The 25006-nt window shown below is 36.7% G+C and overlaps 1 protein-coding gene across 6 annotated transcripts in view; it reads right to left on the bottom strand.

The window, feature by feature from the left end:
- The window catches only part of PCDH11X (protocadherin 11 X-linked), a 1077187-nt gene that overhangs the window by 799624 nt on the left and 252557 nt on the right, over positions 1-25006 (bottom strand). The window lies entirely within an intron of this gene.

Genomic DNA, 25006 nt, shown 5'->3' with positions numbered 1-25006 from the left:
CTCACAAAATCATGGTTTGATCCAGGTCAACCATCAACATCGACTGCAAGGCAAAATCGCTTCAGAAAGAAGACAATAATCAATTTGAACCATGCCTTGATCATACTTCATGATGACGTACCATCACACACTTCAAAACCAGTTAAAAATATGTTAAAAGATCTTGCCTGGGAAGTATTAACCAACCCGCTGTATTCACCAGACCTTGCTCCTTCAGATTACCACTGGTTCCAATCAATGGCACACGCACATTCTGAGCAGCACTTCAAAACATATGAAGAAGTAGAAAATTGGGTCTCTGAATGGTTTGCCTCAAAACAATAAAAGTTCTATTGGGATGGTATCTACAAATTATTTTCAATATGGGGGAAATGTGTAGCTAGCGATGGACATTAATTTAAATAAAGCACTTTTGATGTTTCTCTTGAAATTATTGTGTTTTCTTTGATTACAATATTCGCATTATTAACCAGCACACCTATAAATGTATCACAGCCTTTTTATTTGCCAAACTCGATTATTTATCTGTAAGGTTTTGTAAAAAAAGATCTGTGCATTTTTTTTAATAAATACTTTATTGATTTTTTACAGAGAGGAAGGTAGAGAGATAGAGAGTTAGAAACATCGATGAGAGAGAAACATCGATCAGCTGCCTCCTGCACACCTCCTACTGGGGATGTGCCCGCAACCAAGGTACATGCCCTTGACCGGAATCGAACCTGGGACCTTTCAGTCCTCAGGCCGACGCTCTTTCCACTGAGCCAAACCGGTTTCGGCAGATCTGTGCATTTTATTGTGTGAAAATTTTACATTCATTAAAAACATGATAGCAATTTCTTAATACTATCAAATATCTAGTTCTGCATTACCTAATTGTATATTTATATATCACTAGAGGCCCAGTGCACGAAATTTGGGGTTCCCTCAGCCCGGCCTGCACCCTCTCACAGTCTGGGAGCCCTTGTGGGATGTCCAACTGATGACTTAGTTGAGTGGGCCTAAGCCATCAGTCGGACATCCTTAGCGCTGCCAAGGAGGCAGGAGACACTCCCACCAATGCCACTGTGCTCACCAGCTGTAAGCCTGGCTCAGGATTTCTGGCTGAGTGGCACTCCCTCTGTGGGAGCACACTGACCAGCAGGGGGCAGCTCCGGCACTGATTGTCTGCCCCCTGATGGTCAGTGCATGTCATAGCAACCAGTCGTTCCACCATTCGGTTGATTTGCATTACTAGCCTTTTATTGTATAATATTGATTTGTTTGATTTAGTATCTCAATAAATTCCATACATTGCCCTTAATTGGTATGTCTCTCAAGTCTTTTTTTCTTAGCTGTAAGCTTTATTTTAAATTCCCTCACTAAACTAGCACAGAAATACCCCTATATTTTTCTTACTTTTTAGGAGTTAATATACTATATACTAAGGTGGCATTTATGTGATCATGATCAGTTCACTTTCACTTGACATCTTTTTTTCTTCTCTCTCTCCCTCCCTCCCTCCTTCAGCCCTCCCTCACACCTCCCTCTCTTCTTTCTTCTCTATTTCTCTATAATTTTTGAAACATTGAATGTAATCAGTCAACAGAAATAAGGATTCCCATAGAAGCAATGAGAAATATCTTCCTCCATACACTTTAAAAATGATACTCTCAGTGCTATATAGTTCTATTTTGGTGTAGATATAAGGAAATAAATCTCATGAAGTCAACTATCCTGATTTTATAGTTAAGGAAATTGAAGTCCTTGAAATGGAGACATCTCATGGTAATCTACGTATATAAAAGACTAAGCGACCGTTCAACTATTTGACTGGTAGCCATGATGCACACTGACCACCAGGGGGCAGATGCTAAACGTACAGGCATGGAAACATGGAACTGACTGATGAATCTCAGAGGGAAGGGAGGAGGGGGGAGGGTGGGAAGAGTTTAACCAAAGATCTTATATGCATACTAAAGGCCTGGTACACAGATTCATGCACCAGTGGGGTTCCTCGGCCTGGCCTGTGGGGACCTGTGGGGACCAGGCGGAAACTGGCAGTCCAACATCCCCTAGGGGTCCCGGATTGCAAGAGGACACGGACCAGACCGAGGGACCCCACTGGTGCACAAATCCATGCACTGGGCCTCTAGTGTAATAATAGTATTAAAGTTAGAATGACTATTTCCTTATTTTTGCTCTGGTGTTCCTTCAATTGCATTGTTGTGTCTTCTATTCATGCAAGAAGTATGCACTGACTTCCTACTATGGTCTAAAACTCATTTGAAAGCTACAGAAAAAAATGTATTGGATTTCTACAAAGTTTACTATGATTGTAAGACTGGCTTGCCACTTTGTCCTTAAAGGTCCCAGATTATGATTTAAAATGATAGTAATTAGAATTTAATTTCATACATGTGAAAGAACTGGTGAGTTAAGATATGCATAAACTTGTCAAAGAATGTTGCATGCTAGGGTAACTTTTCTGGCCATAATACTAGCTATATGTAACTAGCTATATATGTCAGAAAAAAATCCTTGTTGTCATAATATTTACCATCAATAAAAATATGAGAGCACTTAATGGCTGTGGAGAGTTATAAAAAGCTGTCTGGGATAGTATATAAAACATATGAGGACCTTTTTTGTCTTGTTCGCCATTATTTCCTTGCACCTAGCAGAATGCTCTGCCTATGGTAGGTGCTAAAGAGTTTGGTAGTATGAATTATGTGTTTAAAGTGAAAGACTAGCCAGAAGAATGATAGATGGTGAGCCTATTTCATTGAGCATCAGTGTTTCAGAACCCAGAGGGATTTTATAAAGTTACTTATAATATTTCAACAAAAAGAGCTTTCTTTATCAAATAGGTCCATTCTTCCCCAATGATTTTTCAGCAGACACTTCTAAATACTGACATCTAACTTGGTATGTGGGAGTTCATTTGAATGCACAGAAAGGGATTTGTGTATTTTTAGTGCCAGAAAATAAAATCTGAGGATCTAGAAATTCTGAGTAAAACCAGCTGGGCAGATGTCAACTTTATTGTATTTATGTATTCAGCTCAGAATATTGTGTTAGCTGGCAGGAAACAAAAAAATTCAAATGCTGATAAAAATAAATGACTCAAATTGGGTTTTACTGAAATAATGTAATTTGAAGATTTTACATATTTGATGAGGGAAGCCTCAGTTGCTCAAAGGCTATAGGGCTTCAGTTATTTTTCCCTTTTGGTGTAATTCTGTCTTTATGATACTGATTTTTCCCCCAACTCTTTTAATGGGTGTGTTCCACATTGTGAGCATTAGAGTCTGATCTCAGTAAAATCCAACAGAGGAACCACTTAATTGATCACAGACCTTACTGAAAATATTCCCAAACAAACTATAGCTGAGTCCTTTGCTTCCCTTTCTGGTTGATAAATATTGGCTTCTCACTACATCACACTAGGAATGATTTTTATGTTTGTCTGATCTTCATTTGATCATGAAAATTATGAACAATTGTTGTGGTCTCTCATTGGTTTCTTCTCAGGGACAGAAAAAATGTTAGAAAATGAATTCAAGTAAAATGATGCATGACCTTTTCAGAGACCATAAACCTGCTGTCATTGGAGCAATGTCTTGGCTAAAGGCTAACAAATGTCCTTACACAGACGTCCTTTCTCTTCATCCTTCACCAGCAAGCCTCTCTATTGTCTTCTGTGCTCATTCAGATAAATAGTTGCAGTCACAAGAATGGTGCCAGCATGTCTTCCAACTGAATTAATTTCACTGAAGTCTTCTTATTCCCTCATTTCCATATTAAAGAAAGGAATACCAATAAGAAGTCACTCACACCTTCCCACAGCCTCTGATTATATATGTATTATCTACTGTCTTTTTACACTAATGTCTAATACAGTTGAAAAAGAGTCATGAAAGTGATAGTTACTCTCATTGAATTTTTGTGCTGATTAAATCTGTTAAGAATATAGTTAAAACTTAAAGTCCAAGTAAACTAAAATAACCTTGAAAAAGCAAAGTTTGCTCAACTAATTAATAATACTGTTAAAGTAATATTTAGTCTCAGTCATTCACTTTCCAAAAGTGTGCCCTGTTGCTTTGTTTTACAGTTTATTTACACTGTGGCAATGATTTGTTCATTCAAATAGAAATTCCTTACAAGGTATTTGCTCAGGATAGGTATAACCTAAATCAGTGCTTCTCAGAACCAAGTCCAAGAGCCATCTGCAGTCAAATGTGCTGAAGTACCTGTTTACAATGCAGCTTCCTGAAGATTACCTCCGACCTATTAATTTATTGTATCTGTGTCTGGAGCCTTGACATCTAAATGTCATTAAGATTCTCAGGTAATTTTTCTGAACATTAAAGGTTTGAGACCTACCAAACTAAGGAAATACAATGACTAGTTATTATATAACTAACTAGAAGCCTGGCCCAATGCACAAAATTTGTGCATGGGGCGGGGGTCCCTCAGCCTGGCCTGTACCCTGTGGGATCAGGCCTAAACCAACAGTCGGACATTACTCTCACAATCTGGGACCACTGGCTCCTAACTGCTCACCTGCCTGCCTGCCTGATTGCCTCTAACCCCTCTGCCTGCCAGCTGATCACCCCTAACAGCCTCTGCCTGCCGGCCTGATTATGCCCAACTGCCCTCCCCTGCCAGCCTGATCGACCCTAACTGTCTCTGCTTCATCCCCCGCACTGTGGCTTTATCTGGAAGGAAGGCAGGACAACCAGAAGATGTCTGGTTGACCTGGTCTAATTAGCATATTACCCTTTTATTAGTATATATTCTAACTTGGGCCTTTAAGAGACCTAGATAAATATTAGAAAACGTATTTCAAGTATCTTTGAATATAGAGTTCAGCTTTGCTTGAAGAGAAATTAATCCCTGCTACAATCACTACTAAAAATGGAAATATCCCCATGAATTTAATGAATAACTTTGTTTTGTTTCATTATTTATATTTATTTTTATCTTAAGATGTATATCCTTTTAGTGGATAGAGGTAGGTTCTGTGGCTGTAGTTTCACACACTCACACACACACACACACACACACACACACACACACACACATACACACACACACACGCACCACAATTGCTTTTAACACCCAAGTAAATAGAATTAAGAGTGATGCAATGATATTAGAAAAGAAAACCTATAAAGGAGGGGGGGCGAGGGCTTGTGCTTGGGGGAGGGGGTGGTAGGGGAGAGGTCAATGGGGGGGGAAGGAGACTCATGTAATACTTTAAACAATAAAGAATTAAAAATAATAATTTCCTAAATACATAAAATAAAATAATGGTTTTAGCTGAAATTAATACCCTTACAAATTAATAGATGATTCATTACTTATGAAATTAAATTTTGGTTGGTAAAATTATCAAAGGTGCATCATAAGAAAAAATATTAATGATTTAGAAATGGAATGGCTGATCTATTACATTGTTTCATCCCGAATTTATGTCTCTATAACTGCAGTTTCACACCAAGAGATATGTTTTCCAATATACTAAATTGAGTGTCAATAGGTGAATAGATATAATAATTTTATTCTGATAGCATACTGGTAGTGGAGAATGAGGACTGAAACATAGCAAGAAACATAGTTCTATTATTAAAGATACACCAATATATTTGAAGTTATAGAACAAGATTAGTGTGTACAAAAAGAAACATGGATGTCTGTTTTTCTTATTTAGTTTCATGCTGGCTGAAGTTCATAAATGGGTTCATTTAAATTTCCTGAAAATAGTGAATTTTGCTACCACACGCTTGACTTTCTATCTGAAATTAAATTATATATTTTAATCTGGCTTCATTTTAATTTCATTTAATTGTAATACAGAATAATTGCCATAATTTCTGTTATTTTCCCAATATCCAACGTGATTGTTTTCTTTAAAAATATATTTCATTACAGTCCTGGCTGGGTGTTTCAGGTGGTTGGAGCATTGTCCCATACACCAAAAAGGTCATGGGTTTGATTCCTGGTCAGGGGACATCATAAAAAAATAATAAAATAAATGAACCAAATGAGCTGAGCATCAGGTTGTATTATATTATACTTACACAAAGCACTTGAAACTAGCACCTTAACATTGTCCCATACATGTTTATAGCCTGCTTTTTCCTCCACTGGATGGGTTTATATTTCACTCACCTGCCACAATTCTAAAATAGATTCATCCTCACAGTACTCTAGTCACCCAACTGCTTTTCTATACAAACCACTTCCACCTTTTAAAAAACATCTTAACTATCCCATCATTAAGTTGGCTACCTATCTCATCTAGGTACCTACTGCACCTTAAACTGACCCACTGAGAACTACCATCAGCTGCATGCTGACTTCACAATTTGTTCTGCTTTGTACACATAAACAGTCTCTTCCTTCCCATAATATCCAGCTTTTAATTTGATTGCTCTGCAGATACTTAGAAAATAAAAAGTATGATGGGTGAAACATTATAATAGAGCATTTTATTATCACTCCTTTTATCAGTTGGCTTTCCAGTTTCCACTCATTGTATTAAATATCTTAATATATAAAAAGCCAGGGGTTGTCATGACCGAAACAACCAGATGGAAGACCGAACAGCAGGCTGTGTGGGGCCACAAGGCCGGCAGGGGGGTTAGTAAGGGACGACCAAAAGACTGAACAGCAGTCTGTGTGGGTAACCAGGCTGGCAGGGGGGACAGTTGGGGGTGACCAGGCTGGCAGGAGGGGCAGTTGGGGGCAACCAGGATGGCAGGGGGGCAGTTGGGGGTGACCAGGCTGGCAGGGGGCAGTGAGGGGTGACCAGTCCAGCAGGGGGGGCAGTTGGGGGTGACCAGCCTGGCAGGGGGGCAGTAAGGGGTGACCAGGTTGACAGGGGGGCAGTTGGAGGCGACCAGACTGGCAGGGGGGCAGTAAGAGGTCACCAGACCAGTGGAGGGGCAGTTGGAGGCTAGCAGGCCAGCAGAAGGGGGCAGTTGGGGGTGACCAGGCTGGCAGGGGGGGCAGTAAGGGGAAACCAGGCCAGCAGGCAGAGGTGGTTAGGTGCGATCAGGCTGGCAGGGGGCATTTAGAGGCGATCAGGCAGGTAGGAAGGTGAGCAGTTAGGAGCCAGTGGTCCCGGATTGTGAGAGGGATGTCTGACTGCCAGTTTGGACAGGGTCCCAGATTGGAGAGGGTGCAGGCTAGCCTGAAGGGAACCCCCCCATGCAAAAATTACATGCACCGGGTCTCTAGTAGAATTATAAATGTCTGCCTCATTATCAGGATTGGTTTAAAGTAAGAGAAGCATTGGCAAATATGTTCTCCCATGCAGTGGGCTTTATTGTTGTTTTGTTGATGGTTTCTTTTGCAGTACAGTAGCTTTTTATTTTGATGTAGTCCCATTTGTTTATTATCTCTTTAGTTTCCATTGCCCTAGAAGCTGTATCGGTGAAGTTATTGCTTCGGCATATGTCTGAGATTTTGCTGTCTGTGGATTCCTCTAAGATTTTTATGGTTTCCCATCTTAAGTTTAAGTTCTTTATCCATTTTGAGTTTATTTTTCTGTATGGTGTAAGTTGGGGGTCTAGTTTCATTTTTTTAATGTATCTTTCCAATTTCCAAACATCATTTATTGAAGAGACTTCTTTCTTGACTCCATTGTATGTTCTTGCCTCCTTTGTCAAATATTAATTGAGCATAGTGCTTTGGGTCAATTTCTAGGTTCTCTATTCTATTCCATTTGTCTATATGTCTGTTCTTGCGCCAGTACCAGGCAGTTTTGAGAATAGTGGCTTTGTAATACAGCTTGATATCTGTTATTGAGATCCCACCTACTTTGTTCTTCTTTCTCAGGATTGCTGCAGCTATTTGGGGTCTTTCTTATCACTGATAATGGTTTAATCTCCAACATTTACAGGGAACTCATACGACTTCAGCAAAGGAAGCTAAACAACACAATCAAAAAATGGGCAAAGGACCTAAATAGATACTTTTCAAAAGAGGTCATAAGGAAGGCCAAGAGACATATGAAAACATGCTCGAAGTAAATAATTATCTGACAGATGTGAATGAAAACGACAATACAGTACCATCTCACACCTGTCAGAATGACTATCATCAACTAATCAACAAATGACAAGTGCTGGCGAGGATACAGAGAAAAAGGAGCCCTTCTTCACTGTTGGTGGGAATGCAGACTGGTGCAGCCACTGTGGAGAACAGTATGGAGTTTCCTCAAAAAACTGAAAATGGAACTGCCATTTGACCCAGTGATCCCACTTCTAGGAATATATCCCAAGAAACTAAACACACCAATCAGAAAGGATATATATGAACCCCTATGTTCATAGCAGTACAATTTACCATAGCTAAGATGTGGAAACAGCCTAAGTTCCCATCCGCTGATGAGTGCATTAAAAAACCGTGATACATCTACACAATGGAATACTATGCTGTGGTAAAAAAAAAAAAAAAAAAAAAGGAATTCTTACCATTTGTAACAGTATCCAGGGAACTGGAGAGCATTATGCTAAGCAAAATAATCCAGTCAGAGAAAGATAAATATCTCATGATCTCACTCATTTGTGAAATATAATGAACAGCATAAACTGATGAATAAAAACAGAGATAGAAAAGCACTTATCAAACTGTCAAACCTCAGAGGTAAGGTAGGGGAGGATGGTGGTAAGGGGGAGAGATCAATCAAAGAACTTGTACATATCACCCCCTGGTATCTACCCAATGTACACCAGGGGGGTGAGGCCATGAGTGGGGGTTGGGGGTAATTAGGGGGTAAGGACATATATGTAATATCTTAATCAATAAAGAAAAAAATAAAAATAAAAATAGAGTAAGGGAAGCATGCTACACACATCCCTTGAAGAACATTGCTCTCTTTACTGATCTCAGTGGGAAGAGTCAATCTGGTCCTATATTACCACTCCTTTTCTGCCTAAATATTTTTCTGAAAATTTTCTGATAAAATTTATCTCAGGGAAGTGGCCATATTTTAAAAAGTGAAAGCACATCTGAGACCTTAAAATTTATATTAAATTGGACTTTACAATTTTTTTAAAGCATTGTCTTTAGGCATGCCTGACTGTATATAAGACATTCTTCATGACAATAACGCTTATAAATGTCATTCGGTCTTGGATACTTTATTTTTAAACAATACACACTAACTAACCAATTTTTAAAGAATTATGGAGATTTATACATCTATAATTTTAATGTGACATTAAGTATTTAATTACTGAACAGATAAACAATGGCCAAAGTAAGCATTACTTTTTGTAATGTTTAGAAAAGAAAACAAGTTTGATTAACAACAATGGCAGGTGTATATTAGCAATTGTTCAAATTACATTAAAAACAACTTGGGAGAATGACTATTATAGATAAACATAGAAATAATAGTAAATGAAATGTAGTCCAATGTACTTTTCTAAAAGCAGTAAGCTTACATCATTTTCTACTAATTATCTTTTTCCTAGCAGGTGTATTCTAAATTAAATGTAACCATTATGGAATTGAGTTCATAAACAGCAATTTTAAGACAGTTTTCTCTTCTTAAATAAATATTCAAATATGTAACTGTCAATAAAAAGAGGTGGGAAACAATAGTCTTGAAAATTTTCAAGCTGTGTTTGATAGAAATAAATTAACTTAAATATAAATATACATACTTTCCTAATACAGAATTGAATATAATTCTAAGAACAAAATCCTTAAGGAGGCAGAGTAGGTTATTACTTTAACTCTTAATAGAGAATAAATGAATGTTTTATACATAAGGCAAATGATAAAGCCAGAATTGGATCCATGACCCTCGAGAGGCATCAGTACATACCTACTATTGCCAAAATACATGACACATCTTAGGTTGTTTCTTTCTTCTAAACATTTTTGAAATTAATCTGAAATATCATCTGATAATTATTACAGCAGTATTTTAGGAAATATTTTGAATTTATATCATGAATATTATTTATTCTTTCTGATATTAAACAATTTGTCAAAACAAGTGGGTCCAGGTCTTCTGATTTTGACTATTACTTTTTCTATAATATTATAGCAATAGAGAACTAAACATGGGTGTATGAATTGCTTTCTCTGAGTTTTATTCTAAACCCATCAAAGACCATCAGGCTTTTTCTAATGGTTAGATAGCATTTACTATTCAATGAACAGTTATAAAGCTAAATATTCACAGATATTTTTTCATAGTGGAAAAAGATTTCTGCATCTAATCCCAGCAGAAAAAAATATATAATTTTATTTTTTACTTTCTTATTTTTTACTCTAGGTCGAACAAAAAGTATATAGTAAATAATAAAATTTTCTGACTTCATAAAACTTTGATAGTGTGTATGCCAGTGAGTCCGAATAAAGAGGAGAAAGCTAAGAATTATGGGGAAATAATAATTTTTAGAGAATTAAAATTACAAATAAAATGAAGTTCAAATAACATCACAAGTAGACAAAATATATCTTCAAACTGATGATGCTAACATACGATGCTTGCTATGGCCTGGGAAAAATTAATTAAAATACTGTATAGGGAAATCTATACCTATTGAATTGATTGGAATTTTGCAGAATATGTGTGTCTGGGAGTTTAGTTTTTACGCTATGTATGTGGCCTTAGTATAAACTCAGAACTTCATTGAGAGACAGTGAGGGGAAGAGAGGGAGGAACAGAAAGAGGGAGAGAAGAGAGGAGAGGAGAAGGAATGGGAGGGGAAGGGAGGGGAGCGGGGAAGAGAGAGAGGAAATGAATTATAACTGGGTTATATATATAAATGATACTATTTTTAATAGTTTTTACCTCAGAATTTAATGATGTCTTTACCATGATTTTTATTCCTCTGTGATTTATAATATATTAAAAAGAACAAATCAATGTAATTTGAAAATTAGCACAAGTTTATACATCCTTTCTAAAATAACTCATTTCAAGTGTTACCCATTCCAACAAAACTCATTTACATATAAAGATACTTTAGTAAACTGACCCTTATAAATATTATCTTAAATTTTCTTGCAAATCAAGTTTTGAAAAATACTGTGCCTACTATAGTTTCTTTAATCATATATAATCTAAGTTACAAAATACCACTCAGATCATAGCTAAACATGCAGATTTACTTAGGCAGGGGAAATGGGCGATGAGACATTCATTCCAACTCCTCTGGGTTACTTAGGGGGAGTGTCCTTTGATAGATGATTGGATAAAGAAGATATGGTACATATATGTATACAATGGAATACTACTCAGTCATAAGTAAATATGAAATACTGTCATTTGCAACAATGTTGATGAACCTTGAGGATATTATGCTAAGTGGAATAAGTCAGAGAGAAAAAGTTAAGAACCATATGATTTCTCTGATATGTCTATATAAAATGGAAAGCAACAAATGAACAAACAAGAAACACAAACAAATGAAAACTCATAGACAAAGACAAAAGGATGGTGGTTACCAGAGGAAAGGTGGAGGGGGGGACTAGTAAAAGGTAAAAAGGGTCAAATATATGGTGATAGAAGATGATTTGACTTCTGGAGATGGGCACAAAATGCAATATACAGATCATGTTCAGAAAAATGTGCACTTGGAACCTATATAATCTTTGTAAAAAATATATTTTATTGATTTCAGAGAGGAAGGGAGAGGCAGAGAGAGATATAAACATCAATGACGAGAGAGAATCATTGATCAGCAGCCTCCTGCACGCCATCACTGGGGATCGAGCCTGCAACTCGGGCATGTGCCCTGACTGGAATCAAACTGTGATCTCCTACCTAGTTCATAGGTTGATGCTCAACCACTGAGCCACACCAGCTGGGCAGACTCCTATATAATCTTATTAACCAATGTCACCTCAATACATCTTACCTAATAATAGACAAACATGTAAATTGACTGAACCTCTGCTATGCCCACAGCCAATCAGGAGTGAATATGCAAATTAACCCAACAAAGATGGTGGGTTAATTTGCATATGCAGGCGTGGAGCAGCCAGGAGGGGAAGGACGCCTGCTATGAGGAGGAGAGGGGTGGCAGAGGGAGCTACAGGAGCGGTGCTCCAGCTGGGAGCGAGGACTTGCAGGCTCCCAGGTGGCCGGGAGCGAAGCCAGGGGAAGGAAGGCCTATTCTTGCACAAATATCGTGCAACGGGCCTCTAGTTCTATATAATTAAAGGCTAATATGCAAATTGTCCCCATGGGCAGGAGTTTGATGAACCAGGAGTTAGATGTGCGCTGACCACCAGGGGGCGACACAAACATGGCGGGCATCAGTGATGCAGCGCTGGCAGCAGGCGGCAGTGGAGGCTTTGCTGGCCCCAATGGGCCCTGATGACAGCAGGACCATGGCAGGATGGAGGAGGAGGTGAACAGGCAGTGCCAGGTCAAGGCAGGTGGGAGCGGGGGGGCCCCCGGTTGCCCTGCCAGTCACCCCACAGGTTGGCCCTGATCACCTGCCAAGCCTAGGGACCCTGCCTGTGCATGAATTCCGTGCATTGGGCCTCTAATTTAATAAGTTTAAAAGCTTAAAAAAAAGAATAATGTTTAGAACAAACTGGGAAGAAGAATGAAAACAGGATTTTACCACTTTGCTATTCCTCAGTGTATAGGTTGTGGCTTTTACTGAAGTTGAGTGGAGAGACTAAGGTAGAATATACTGTATGAGAGTTGAATTGACAGTTTTCAGAATAGATTCTACAATGTTTTTTTTTTTCCTTTTAAAATGAATTTATTGGGGTGACATTGGCTAATAAAATTATATATATTTCAGCTGTACAATTCTATAATACATCATCTGTATATTGTATTATGTATATTGTATTACATCTACTATCACCATTTATCCTCCCTTTACCCTCTTCTACTTCTCCCCATCCCTTTTTCTCTCTGGTAATAACCATACAGATGTCTGTGTCTATGAGTTTTGGGTTGTTTTTTTTTTTTTTTCTTTTTTCTTAATCCTTTCACCTTTTTCCCTTAGCCACCCAAACCCCTCCTCTCTGAAAGCTGTCTGGCTGTTCTCTGTACCTATAAGTCTGTTTCTATTTTGTGTGTTGGTTTATTTTGTTTATTATATTCCATATATGAGTGAAATCACATGGCACTTGTCTGTCTCTGACTATATCATTTCACTAAGCATAATACTCTCAAGGTTCATCCATGCTGTCACAAAAGGTAAAATTTCCTTCTTTTTTACATCCATTTAGTCTTCCATTGTGTAAATGTACCACAGCTTTTGTATCCACTCATCTACTGATAGACACTTGGGTTGCTCCCAAATTTAAATTGTTTGGTTTTGTTAATGTATAAGAAAAAATTTTGCACTTTAAAACATGTGATTTACTCATATTTAATATATTCAGAGTTTTGCAGTCAACAACACTATCAACCATGCTTGTTTGGTTATTCCCCTGAATGCGTCGAGTTATTTGCCCAGGTTTTCTCTAAATTTTTACCAAATTTTAATGTATTTCAGCTTTAGAAACTATTACCCTAACAGCCATTTTATGCTTTGGAGGTATATTAAAACCGACATTGTACAATCTTAAGAATGAAGTCCCATATATGCTCACATATTCCTGTTCAGCTTGAAAGAAGAATGAGGGTTTGCATATTTTTCATTGTATTGTTACTAGTATAAGAACAATAATAATGTCTCCTACATATCTACATGTGTCTCAAAAATCAATGCTATATTTACTAATTGAAAACAATAAGTAATTAAGATATGGGTGTATTTCCACCTGCTTGAAAGTTAGGGCATACTGTGTTTGAAATAATTTCTGGATCATCTATCATAACACAGTCATAAAGATACATTTTCTTTTTTGAAGCACCAACTCTTAACTTTAAAGATTTAACAACAATTTTAATTATCTAATTTTCAGTAGTGAGTGGGGGCAATGACAATTGTAAACCAACATTGAAGTGTACAAAAGAGAGATTAGGACAGAAATATTTATTGTATTATGATAAAGGAAATGTGAAGAAATAGAAAAAGTACCTCACTGATTTAGAGTTTGGAATCAAATGAATAGCGACATTTTCAAACTATATTCTATATTAGTTATCTGGCTCTATATCCCCCCACCCATTCCTTTATTTATGCATCTGTTAACCAATGATTTGGTTATATTGAATTGTGGAAATGGTGAAAAAAGGGAAAGGATTAAGATGTACAAATTTCCAGTTATAAAAACAGTCATAGGGATGTAAAGTACAACATAGAGAATATAGTAAATAGTATTGTAGTAACTATGTGTGGTGTCAGACTGGTACTAGACTTATCAGAGTAATATAAATGTCTAATCACTAGGTTGTACTCCTGAAACTAATATAATATTGCATGTCAACTATAATTGAAAAAATGTTTAAAAAGAATTATGGAATGCTAATTTTCATGATATAGAAATTTGTAATAAACTTTTGAAAATGTGTTATACAAAAAAGTCATCTAACAGGGTAGATACAAATAGACAAAAAGTGGACACCATTTTATGCAGTTCTTTCAACAAATATTTTTTGCATTGAAACCCTGCGAATCAGCAGACTTGGTCTAACATAGTGTCACATTGGATTACAGTGTAATTGGGACCAGAAATTCTAAGGGAATTATAATAAACTTCCAATATGTAAAGAACATTTATTTTCATTCAAAATATTTATTATTTGCTTAGTATAACTGTGATAGGTGCTCTCCCAGAAGTATAATGATACATATGTTATAAACCTTACACTTTGGAAGTTTACAATCTACTTTCCAGGTAATTGGGGTAACTACCCTTTATGGAAATTCTAGTATTATTGACTCCATGTAAAAATATGACAAAACAGAGACACAGAATGATTAGTTGACTTGTCACAGATCACAGAGCGAGAAAGTACCAAGGAACAAGAATTCAAACCCAGTCTAGCTCCAAAGTCTATACTCCTAAAAAATGTTTTCTACTAGTATAATGTTTTTAATAGTGGATACTAAATAAGTGAACAAAGCATAAGAACATAATCCTAGTTGATTGAGTTTTATGTTGAGAAATCATTCTGCCATCTTTCATATTTATGTCAATAAAATGATAAGCAACACAAGAAAAACAAAACTTCAATTAATATGAATATCTTGTATGCTATGTAAATATTTCTTAAAGTATTAACTCTGGCTTTCCTAAGTCGTAAATATAATTTTATTTATTATAGCTATAACACTTAAAGTTTTATATGTAATTGAAAAATTAAAAAAATGAATCAAAGCATGTGTCTGGGTCATCAAAATATTGGTATAAATGTTAAAGAGATTAAGCAAAACAAAAAATAAAAATAAAAAACCCTCATGGACATCCAATAGTATGGTCATTACCAGAAGGAAATGGCGGGGAGGGGGGGGGGAGAGAAGAGGCAGAGAAGGGTATAGGGAGTATAAATGGAGATGGAAAGAGACATTGAGGTGGTTGAACACAAAATACAATATACAGATGATGTATTATAGAACTGTACCTTAAACCTATATAATTTTATTAACCAATGAAACCCCAATAAATTCAATTAAAATGTTGGTATGTATACAGTATATCTATAAGATCTCTATTTTTACACCAAGTCTTTTAAATCTGGAAATTAAATCACAATAATCATGACTGGTGTTAGGATAAATATAACATGTTGAATAAAATATTTTAATTGTTTTAAAATTAGTAATTTTGTAAAATAAAGTATGGAAATAATATAACTAAATATGGGAAGAAACAATCACTTTAGTAAATATAAAATATTGATGATATATTTATTTTAATAAAGAATTCATATTTCTCTACAAATCTTATTTTTCTCCATCTATGAGTGCAATTTGGATCCCTCAAAGGTCAATTCAACATTAGTACAATAGAAATTCAAATTTATGTGAATAGCCTTAAATTTCATGAAAATATATTACAACAGCATTTAATGTGAAATTATAATGGCCAATACCATTAAGTGAATTGATTTTCTAGTAGATATTTTACACATAGCACGTTTAACTAAAAAGTGTTATTTTTAGCTAAAAATATCAGGCCTTTTGCCATATTTAGCTTCTACAAGTAAGTAGCTGCATAAAGAAGGTATATTATTTTTTTAGCAATGCATGTAACTAAACTTTAAATTGTTTGGTATTGAATTATCTGGGTTGTAAATGTAAAGTGCCTTCAATTTAATCATTGAAATGTGATTGCTTGTTTTCCAAAGGAGATTTTGTTTCATTTATTTTTATTTGTATCATATAAAACAAAGGTCCTCTAATCTCAAAGTTTTAAGGAATAAGTATTTGAGAGAAAGGACACTTTGAATGTGGCCTAAGTGAAAAAGTAGCTGTTAGGGAAGAAAACATTTTTTTTTCTTGAAAATAAAAATTTCATGTCCCTTCACAAGCAATAATTATTTGTATTTTGAAATTATGTGTTCTCAGATGTTCATATGACTTTACCAAACCTCAGTAAGTTAAATTGTAAGTCATTTTTCTGAACAATAAAAGTCCTGCATTTGAAGACATTCACAAACATATTATATCACTAGGTAAGAATCCGCATCTCATATTGATGTGAATATTCCTGTCCTTCTCACACATTTGAATGCATCTCTCACTTAAGTTTCATCCATAAAAGGAGTACCGTATTTTCTGGCGTATAAGACGACTGGGTATATAGAAGATTTTCCTGGGTTAAAAAGTCATCTTATATACCAGAAAATATGGTATGTAGCCTAAAGTGGCTCCTATGAATATATCTGCTTTGATTTTTGACAATTCACTGAGCTGGATAATGCTTGCTTTTTTCAAAGCTGTTAAAAACCTTTTCTAGCTACTTGAAAATACATTGTGTGAATGTTTCTAAATTAGTCTTCTAAAAATCTGTCTCTGTATTCTTCTTACCACAATTGATTTCAAATTTTTGTCTGAAAAAAAATGAGAAGACAGGAAGAAACTATTTACTCTGATTTCTTAGAAACCACAACAACCCAAAAAGAAAATGCTGTTCACCTTTCTATATATTAGGTGGAGGTTTAAGTCATAAATATATTCTATTTAGGTTATACAGTGCCACATATCAGCTTTTAATATACAACATAATAATACTGTATCCCAGACCAAGTGAAAATGTAGCTAGGGAAATAGCCAAAGTGAAAATACATAAAGAACAGAATAATGTTAAATGTAATAATTATCAAAAAGAACTGGAGACTGTATCAATCCAGAGGCTCAGTATTGACCCCGTCCATGTGTACAGATCAAGATCAATTAAGACCAAAAGAAAATGGCTGGGTGGAATCCTAGTTTCAAGGAATATCAGAAAATCAGAGAAAACTGAAACACAAAGGTAACTATTTTTAAATATAAATTGTGCAGTATTATTCCTACTACAATCACTTTAGTGTATTTTCTCTAGCCTTATAGTTCATATTATGATAGAGGATATATTATGCAAAGGAGATAGTGTGTTTTAAATAACCATCAAAATATAAAATATCATTAAAGATATCATTACAAAGATATCTTGCTACTTTCAAAATACACCCTAAAGAAGAGAAAATAAATCATTGTTCTTTCCCTTTATTTCTGTTTTTAGATTTTATTTATGGTATCTATCCATCAGTGTCATGTGTTTTAATAGATGAATATTTATAGTTTCCCTTTTGTTATCATTTTTTCTTCATTCAATTTTGTGAACTTAAAGGTAAAGCTATATGTTTGATTGTTGTTTTGCTCATCAAATTTTTAGAGAGAGAGGAAAAGAGTAAGGGAGGGAGAGGAAGAAATTAAGAGAGAGAAACATTGATTTATTGTTGCGCTTATTTATGCATTCATTGGTTGATTCTTATATGTGTCCTGACAGGGGATCAAACCCACAATATTGGGTAGCAGTAGTTACAAATACAGTGGTATAAGGAGGATACTCTTACCATTTCAGCTACACAGGAGGACATGTATATATTTTATTTTATTTTAAAATATATTTTATTGATTTCAGAGAGGAAGGGAAAGGGAGAGAGAGATAGAAACACCAATGATGAGAATCATTGATCATCTGCCTCCTGAATGCCCCACAATGGGGATCTAGCCCGCAACCTGGGCATGCGCCCAGGCCAGGAATCGAACTGTGACCACTGGGTTCATAGGTCAATGCTCAACCACTGAGCCATGCCAGCTGGGAAAAATGTGAGAGTAATACCACTCAATCCCATGGGAAGATATGTTGGAGGCAATTATATTTGAGAAGAACCTGGAATCAAGATTATTTTTAAAGAAAATTTTCTTGTGTGTATTTCTAATACTAATAGATGTTTTGCTAAAATTGACTGTAAAATCTATCTTCTATAAAGATGATGCTATTTAAAGTAAAATAGTTTAATCAAATATTTGAATTGTCTTTCTAATGTTATAATCATTTATGTTGCTCATTTGATGCTCTCAGAAAAAAAAAAAAAAAAAGATCTTACTTGCATTGGTACCATTGTCATGCTTCTTTTGTTTGGATCAACCAGGACAGAATATTTAGAGCAAAAATCAAAGAATATACTACAATATCAATAACAAACAAACAGCATAGTATCTTTTGTTAATATATCCTAAGGAATTGATTGTGCTTTCCAAAGTTTAAATTTCTCAAGAGGTTTAATTTTTTAGAGGATGAAACTCTATAATTCTGTTTGGCATCACTATTTTCTCTCAAAAGTCTATTATCAATTTGAAGGTCTAATGAAAATGAAATCTACAAACCTAAAATCACTAGTAGAAACTAGCATAGTGTTCATTCAGTGGTGTAGAGGTGAACATTTAACTACTAGTTCTCAAAAAGGGGAGAAAAACACAGTGTAGCATTTGACAAGTTCTATGGTGTAAATATTCCAACTATCTCCTATTTCAAGTTAAGGCCCTTATATTACTACATGGACTTGGAAAGAGATGTGCACAATTGGTTCTCATCAGTGGGTACTAGTCAGCTCTAGCACACCAGTGTCAGTACTAGTATATCTTTGGTAGCAGTGGTTACAAATACAGTGGAGCATATTACAGGCATATTTTTTATTCATACTCCTGTCAAACTTCCTAAATTACAGTCTGACTCTTCAACCCCAAAATTATCAATGTCAACAGAGCTCCTTTACCTGGCATCCAAAATCCAAATCTAACATTCCAGTTATTCTTCCAACAACACTATTTCATATATTTAACAATGACAACAAAAAACAACAACAATCATGAATTATTCAATGTGTATCAGAGCACACAAAAAATTTTCTATTTGTCCCTTTCATAGTCCTGCTATTACATTGTAAACACACTCTTCTCTCCTACCTCTTGTCTCCAATTGCTTTGACTAGCTCCTTTCTGCAATCAATCTGTTTATCCCTTGAATTATAATTATCTGTCCATATTTCCTTTCTTCCCTAATTTTACTATGAGCTCCCTAAGGCCAGGCACCACTTATAATTTATCTTTATATTTCCCAGAGCTCCAGAACACTATGCACTCATTGCAATAAGTGTATGTGCCTAGTTTATTTATTAGAACACAGGAATCAAGAATACAATGATGTTATTTTAGAAAAAGAATTATCAGTTCTATCAAAATGTAATTTAAAGCTTACCTTTTTTGGTAATTTCCATGTAGCTTTCTCCCTAGGAATCCCTTTTATAATTCAGTGAGAAAAATAATGGGTATGAGAGGGCCAAGAACACATGACCATTTTGGTGTGGTTACATATCATTTACATTATTTGGTGCAAATAAAGGATCCTTCCAATAACTCATTTTTCTATGTTATCCTTTCATTTTAGCTTCATCATACTTAACATTAATCAGAAAACATTGCACTAGTACTTCTGAACTAAGTCCAAAGACATTTATCTTTTTATTTTTTTCCACTTATTGTTGACGCTATTACAGATGTCCCCCAATTCACCACCTTTGCCCACCTCCACCAAGCCCCTGAACCCCCCTCCCTCTGGCCATCACTACACTGTTGTCTGTGTCCATGGGTTATGCATATATGTTCTTTGACTAATCCCTTCACCTTCTTTCATTCAGTCTCCCCTACCCCTCACCCCTCTGACCTCAGTCTGTTCCTTGTATCCATGCCTCTGTTTTTATTTTATTGGTCAATTTACTTTGTTCATTATATTCCACATATAGGTGAGATCATATGGTATTTATCTTTGTCTGGCTTACATTTCTCTCAATAACAAGAATCCAAGAGTTTGGTATTGACAATAAATTGCAAGGAAACACAACTAAGATTTAAGATTTGAAATATCAGAATAATATCTGCAAACACGATTATTAGCAGGCAGATAACCTACATGCAGAGAACAAATACTACAAGGACCCTGTGTAAACAAAATGAGTAAGGTAGGTAAAGGAAAACACAAAGTCAGATGCTTAAATTTCACCTATTTAAAACTGCGATATATTTATGTCTTAAAATTCTGTGATTACTTACCAGTATAAGAAGACATGGAAAAGTTCTGCCTTCTATTACCTTTATCATGAGTTACGGTATGTAATAAGAAATCCAGGATTATTTTTGTAATTTTTTTACTACATATGTCAATTAAACATGCAGGTATATGATCTCATTAGTTATCTGGAAAGCGGGGTATTATCAAGATTATAAAGTATTTAAAACGGAATTTTTTTCTGGAAAACAAATCCTCCGAATAACAGTAAAAACATCCATCTCAATATAGCCTTCAGCTCCTGTTAGTGAAAACTTTAATAGGCAATGTAGTCATTAGAATTACTGTTACAATTCTACAGAGGTTTAGCTCATTTTTCATGCCCATTTCATTAGTTGGAAAAAATAAATATTTAAAAAGTAAAATCCTGATTTAATAAATGGGGGATTTGAATAAATTACATCCGTCCAATATTCAATGAACTTTAAATGAGTTTCACTACAATTCATTGCCAGGCAACTAGGCACTACCCTTAGGAATTTCAACAGCATACTTATATTAAATTGACAAAATGAACAAATAGTTTACTATTTCAGCCTTGCAAGATTTTAAATAAGGGGGATCTTTCTCAATAACTTTATCGATCAATTATAAATGCAAAACTATACCTAATACATTGATGCTGCTGTTTTAAATCTCATGAAAGTTACGCCTATGATGTATGTTTGTCAATGAGGCTCAAAACATTTAAAGACAAATTAAAATTTTATATTAGTACTAGAGGCCCAGTGCATGAAATTCGTGCATGGGGGCTGGGGGTGTCCCTCAGCCCAGCCTGCACCCTCTCCAATCTGGGACGCCTCGAGGGATGTCTGACTGCCCATTTAGACCCGATCCCACTAAACGGGCAGTCGGACATCCCTCTCACAATCCAGGACTGCTGGCTCCCAACTGCTCGCCTGCCTGCCTTCCTAATTGCCCCTAACCGCTTCTGCCTTCCAGCCTGATAACCCCCTAACCACTCCCATGCCAAGATGATTGATGTCTAACTGCTCCCCTGCCAGCCTGTTTGCCTCCAACTTCCCTCCTCTGCCGGCCTGGTCACCCCTAACTGCCCTCCTCTGCCGGCCTGGTCACCCCTAACTGCCCTCCCCTGCAGGCTTGATCGCCTCCAACTGCCCGCCCTTGCAGGCCTGGTGCCTCCCAACTACACTCCCCTGCTGGCCATCTTGTGGTGGTCATCTTGTGTCCACATGGGGGCAGGATCTTTGACCACATGGGGACAGCCATATTGTATGTTGGAGTGATGGTCAATCTGCATATTACTCTTTTATTAGATAGGATAGAGGCCTGGTGCATGGGTGGGGGCCAGCTGGTTTGCCCTGAAGGGTGTCCCTGATCAGGATGGGGGTTGCCTTGGGGCATGGGGTGGCCTGAGGGAGGGGCCTGTGGTGGTTTGCAGGCCAGCCACGCCCCCTGGCGACCCAAGTGGAGGCCCTGGTATCTGGAATTTATTTACCTTCTACAATTGAAACTTTGTAGCCTGGAGTGGAGTCAAGCCTCCTGCTCGCTCAGTGGCTGGCAGCCATTTCTGTTGGTGTTTGTGTATCTTCTATAATTGAAACTTTGTAGCCTTGAGAGGAGGCTTAGGCCGGCAAGGGCTGGCAGAAAGCTTGACTTCCTCCATTGCCTGGGAAACCCAAGCCTCCCTCCTGCTCTCTATGGCTGCAGCCATCTTGGTTGGGTTTATTTGCATACTCGCTCTGATTGGCTGTTGGGTGTGGCATGTGGGTGTAGTGGAGTGATGGTTAATTTGAATATTACTCTTTTATTAGGTAGGATTTGTATATGATTGAGCTTCTGTGGGGATTATATGTCATTTTTACTGATAAATTGATAACTTGCTATTTCTGTGTGTTTTTTTAAATATATTTTTATTGATTTCAGAGAGGAAAGAAGATGGAGAGAGAGAGATAGAAACATCAATGATGAGAGAGAATCATTGATTGGCTGCCTCCTGCACGCCCCCAACACTGGGGATCGAGCCTACAACCTACCTGGGCATGTGCCTTTGACTGGAATCAAACCTGGAAACCTTCAGTCCGCAGGCTAATGCTCTATCCATGAAGCCAAACCAGCTAGAGCTGTGTGTGTGTGTGTGTGTTTGTTTTTGTGTTGTTTTTTATACAGGGAACACTTGCTAATAAATTATAGCAGCGAAGGGGTTATCTTCCTGCATATATTAAATTTTTTCTACCTCCAGGTTTTGCTTCATCACTATGGAACAATAGTCCATAAAAACTTGCAAAGGAAAGATTATTTAATACTCTGATGAAGGACTAAGAGATTATCATTATAAGTATTTTGGAAAATGTCCATCCCTAAACACAAGCTTTGAAATCTTTTAGAAATTATGGGCCTTATGGGATAACAACTTTGACAATCTGCTAGAAATTTTTTAGGCCGTTACCTTTTCACAGACTCAATGATTTATACCACAGCCCTCTACATTTTATCCAACCATGCATGAAAACAATACTATCTAATGAAGAGGGAATATGCTAATTGACCCTCATGCCATCACAAAGATGGCAGCCCCCAAAGCCAATAAGGAGGGAATATGCTAATTGACTGCCCTGCCACCCTCAATGATGGCGGCACCCACAGCCAATAAGGAGGGGATATGCTAATTGACTGACACACCCTCAAAGATGGCGGTGCCCAAAGCCACAAGATGGTGGTGCCCAGTCCCCTCAGCCCAGCCGGGGCGGCAGGCATGCGGCAAGGCCAGGCCAGGAGTCCCCCCTGGTCCCCTCAGCCCCCCAGCCACCCAGGGCCAGCCTGAGGCACAGGCAAGCCTGTGATGTTGGCTGCCCAGCTGCCCAGGGCTGGCCCAAGGTGCAGGCAAGCCTTGGATGGCGGCTGCCCAGCCACCTAGGGCTGCCCAAGGCTCTGGTAACCAGCAGTGGCAGCAGCAGAGGTGTGATGGGGCATTGCCTTCCCCTGATCGCCGGGTCACCTCCCACCCCTGAGGGCTCCCAGACTGTGAGAGGGGGCAGGCCGGGCTGAGGGACCCCCCTTTTTTGCAGTACAGTAATAATTGCTAATTACAGAAACTGCAATAAAACTTAACTGAAACAAAGCCAATAGAAGCAAAATATGTTAAATAAATAAGTTTTCTATTTAAGCATTGCTATTCTTACATGCCAATATATACCAGAGGCAATATTTAATTTCTGAAAAACATTATTCTCCCTTAATTAAAAAAAAAATATATATATGTATATATATGTATGTATATGTATATGTATGTATATATCAATTCTTTCAAGAAAAGGGAAAGGGTACCTTCCTTCAATAACAATATAAAATATCTAATATATGAAAATTCATAATTAAATGTAAATAACCTACAACTAAAAATCACTGAAATGTACTATTAAAAAAATGAGCTACAACTTTATAGCTTCCTGAACCACAGTCCTTCTGCAGAGTTATTTGCATATGGATACATCCATTCAGTAACAAAATGTGGTTCACTGATAGAAAATTGATACACACTCATTTTTTTATCACAAATCAGGTAAGATGTAATAGGTTATAAACTCAGAGTAGGTATTCATTAGAAAAAATTAATAAATAATATTATTTGTCAAAAGCTTTTATACTCAGAAGTGATATAGTATGTACAACATCTTTTCATCTGAGTTACATATTTCATATACAAAAATCTTCAGAATTATATATACATTCAATACAGACTAATTTCCATTAATACTGCTGCATGTACTTAATAAAAGTAAATGTGTTTAGCTGATAGTTTATTCAAGATAAAATTTATGACTGTTCAGTAAAAAAAAAAAAGTGGCAGTACCCTCCACAGTATATTTTAATTCAATAATTAAATATTGTATGGTACTATAGGCTATTTATAGACAGGATTTCTTAATTTTGAATGTTAAATTTTAAGGGACTACATAGGAAATATTCACACTCATGTTGTTATCACAAAACATTTCAATTATAAAGAAGTTATATTGTGATAACCTATTTTATTTAGACTTGTCACATTTATTAATACTGACATAATAATAATCACTGTGTGATCAAAATTAGTGAAGAGATTTTCTAAAAACTGTACAACTGTTAACTTAAGTGGTGCTCATTCATTCTTTCACAACTATAATATATATGTGGGATATTAAAACCAATAGATGTTCAAAGAACAGAACCCAGAATTAGTTATTCTTTTTCTGATCTACTACAAAAATATGACATCTTACATTGCTTTTTTTCAATGTGGAAATTCAGGAAGAAGCACATATCTAGAACTATGATTTCAAAACCCAGCATGTTTATATAAGGAACTGTGGGCCGTGAGGCTGTGGTGGGCACAGGGGCGGGTCTTGTCCCATCATCAGTGCCCCCACCCAGCACCTCCCACCACAGTCCCCAGTCCCCTGTCTGCCAGCAGCCCTGTTCCCACTGTGCTGACCCACTGATGGTGAGGAGCGAATGGGGTCAGTGCCAGCTGCAGGTGTGAGCATCAGCTGCTGCCCCAATCACCCCTCAGGAGCAGGGAGAG

Source organism: Eptesicus fuscus, chromosome 1, assembly GCF_027574615.1.
Source record: "Eptesicus fuscus isolate TK198812 chromosome 1, DD_ASM_mEF_20220401, whole genome shotgun sequence".
In the NCBI taxonomy this organism is placed as follows: domain Eukaryota; kingdom Metazoa; phylum Chordata; class Mammalia; order Chiroptera; family Vespertilionidae; genus Eptesicus; species Eptesicus fuscus.
Note: the sequence above shows the minus strand (reverse complement) of the source record. Positions and strands in the feature narration are given on the sequence as shown.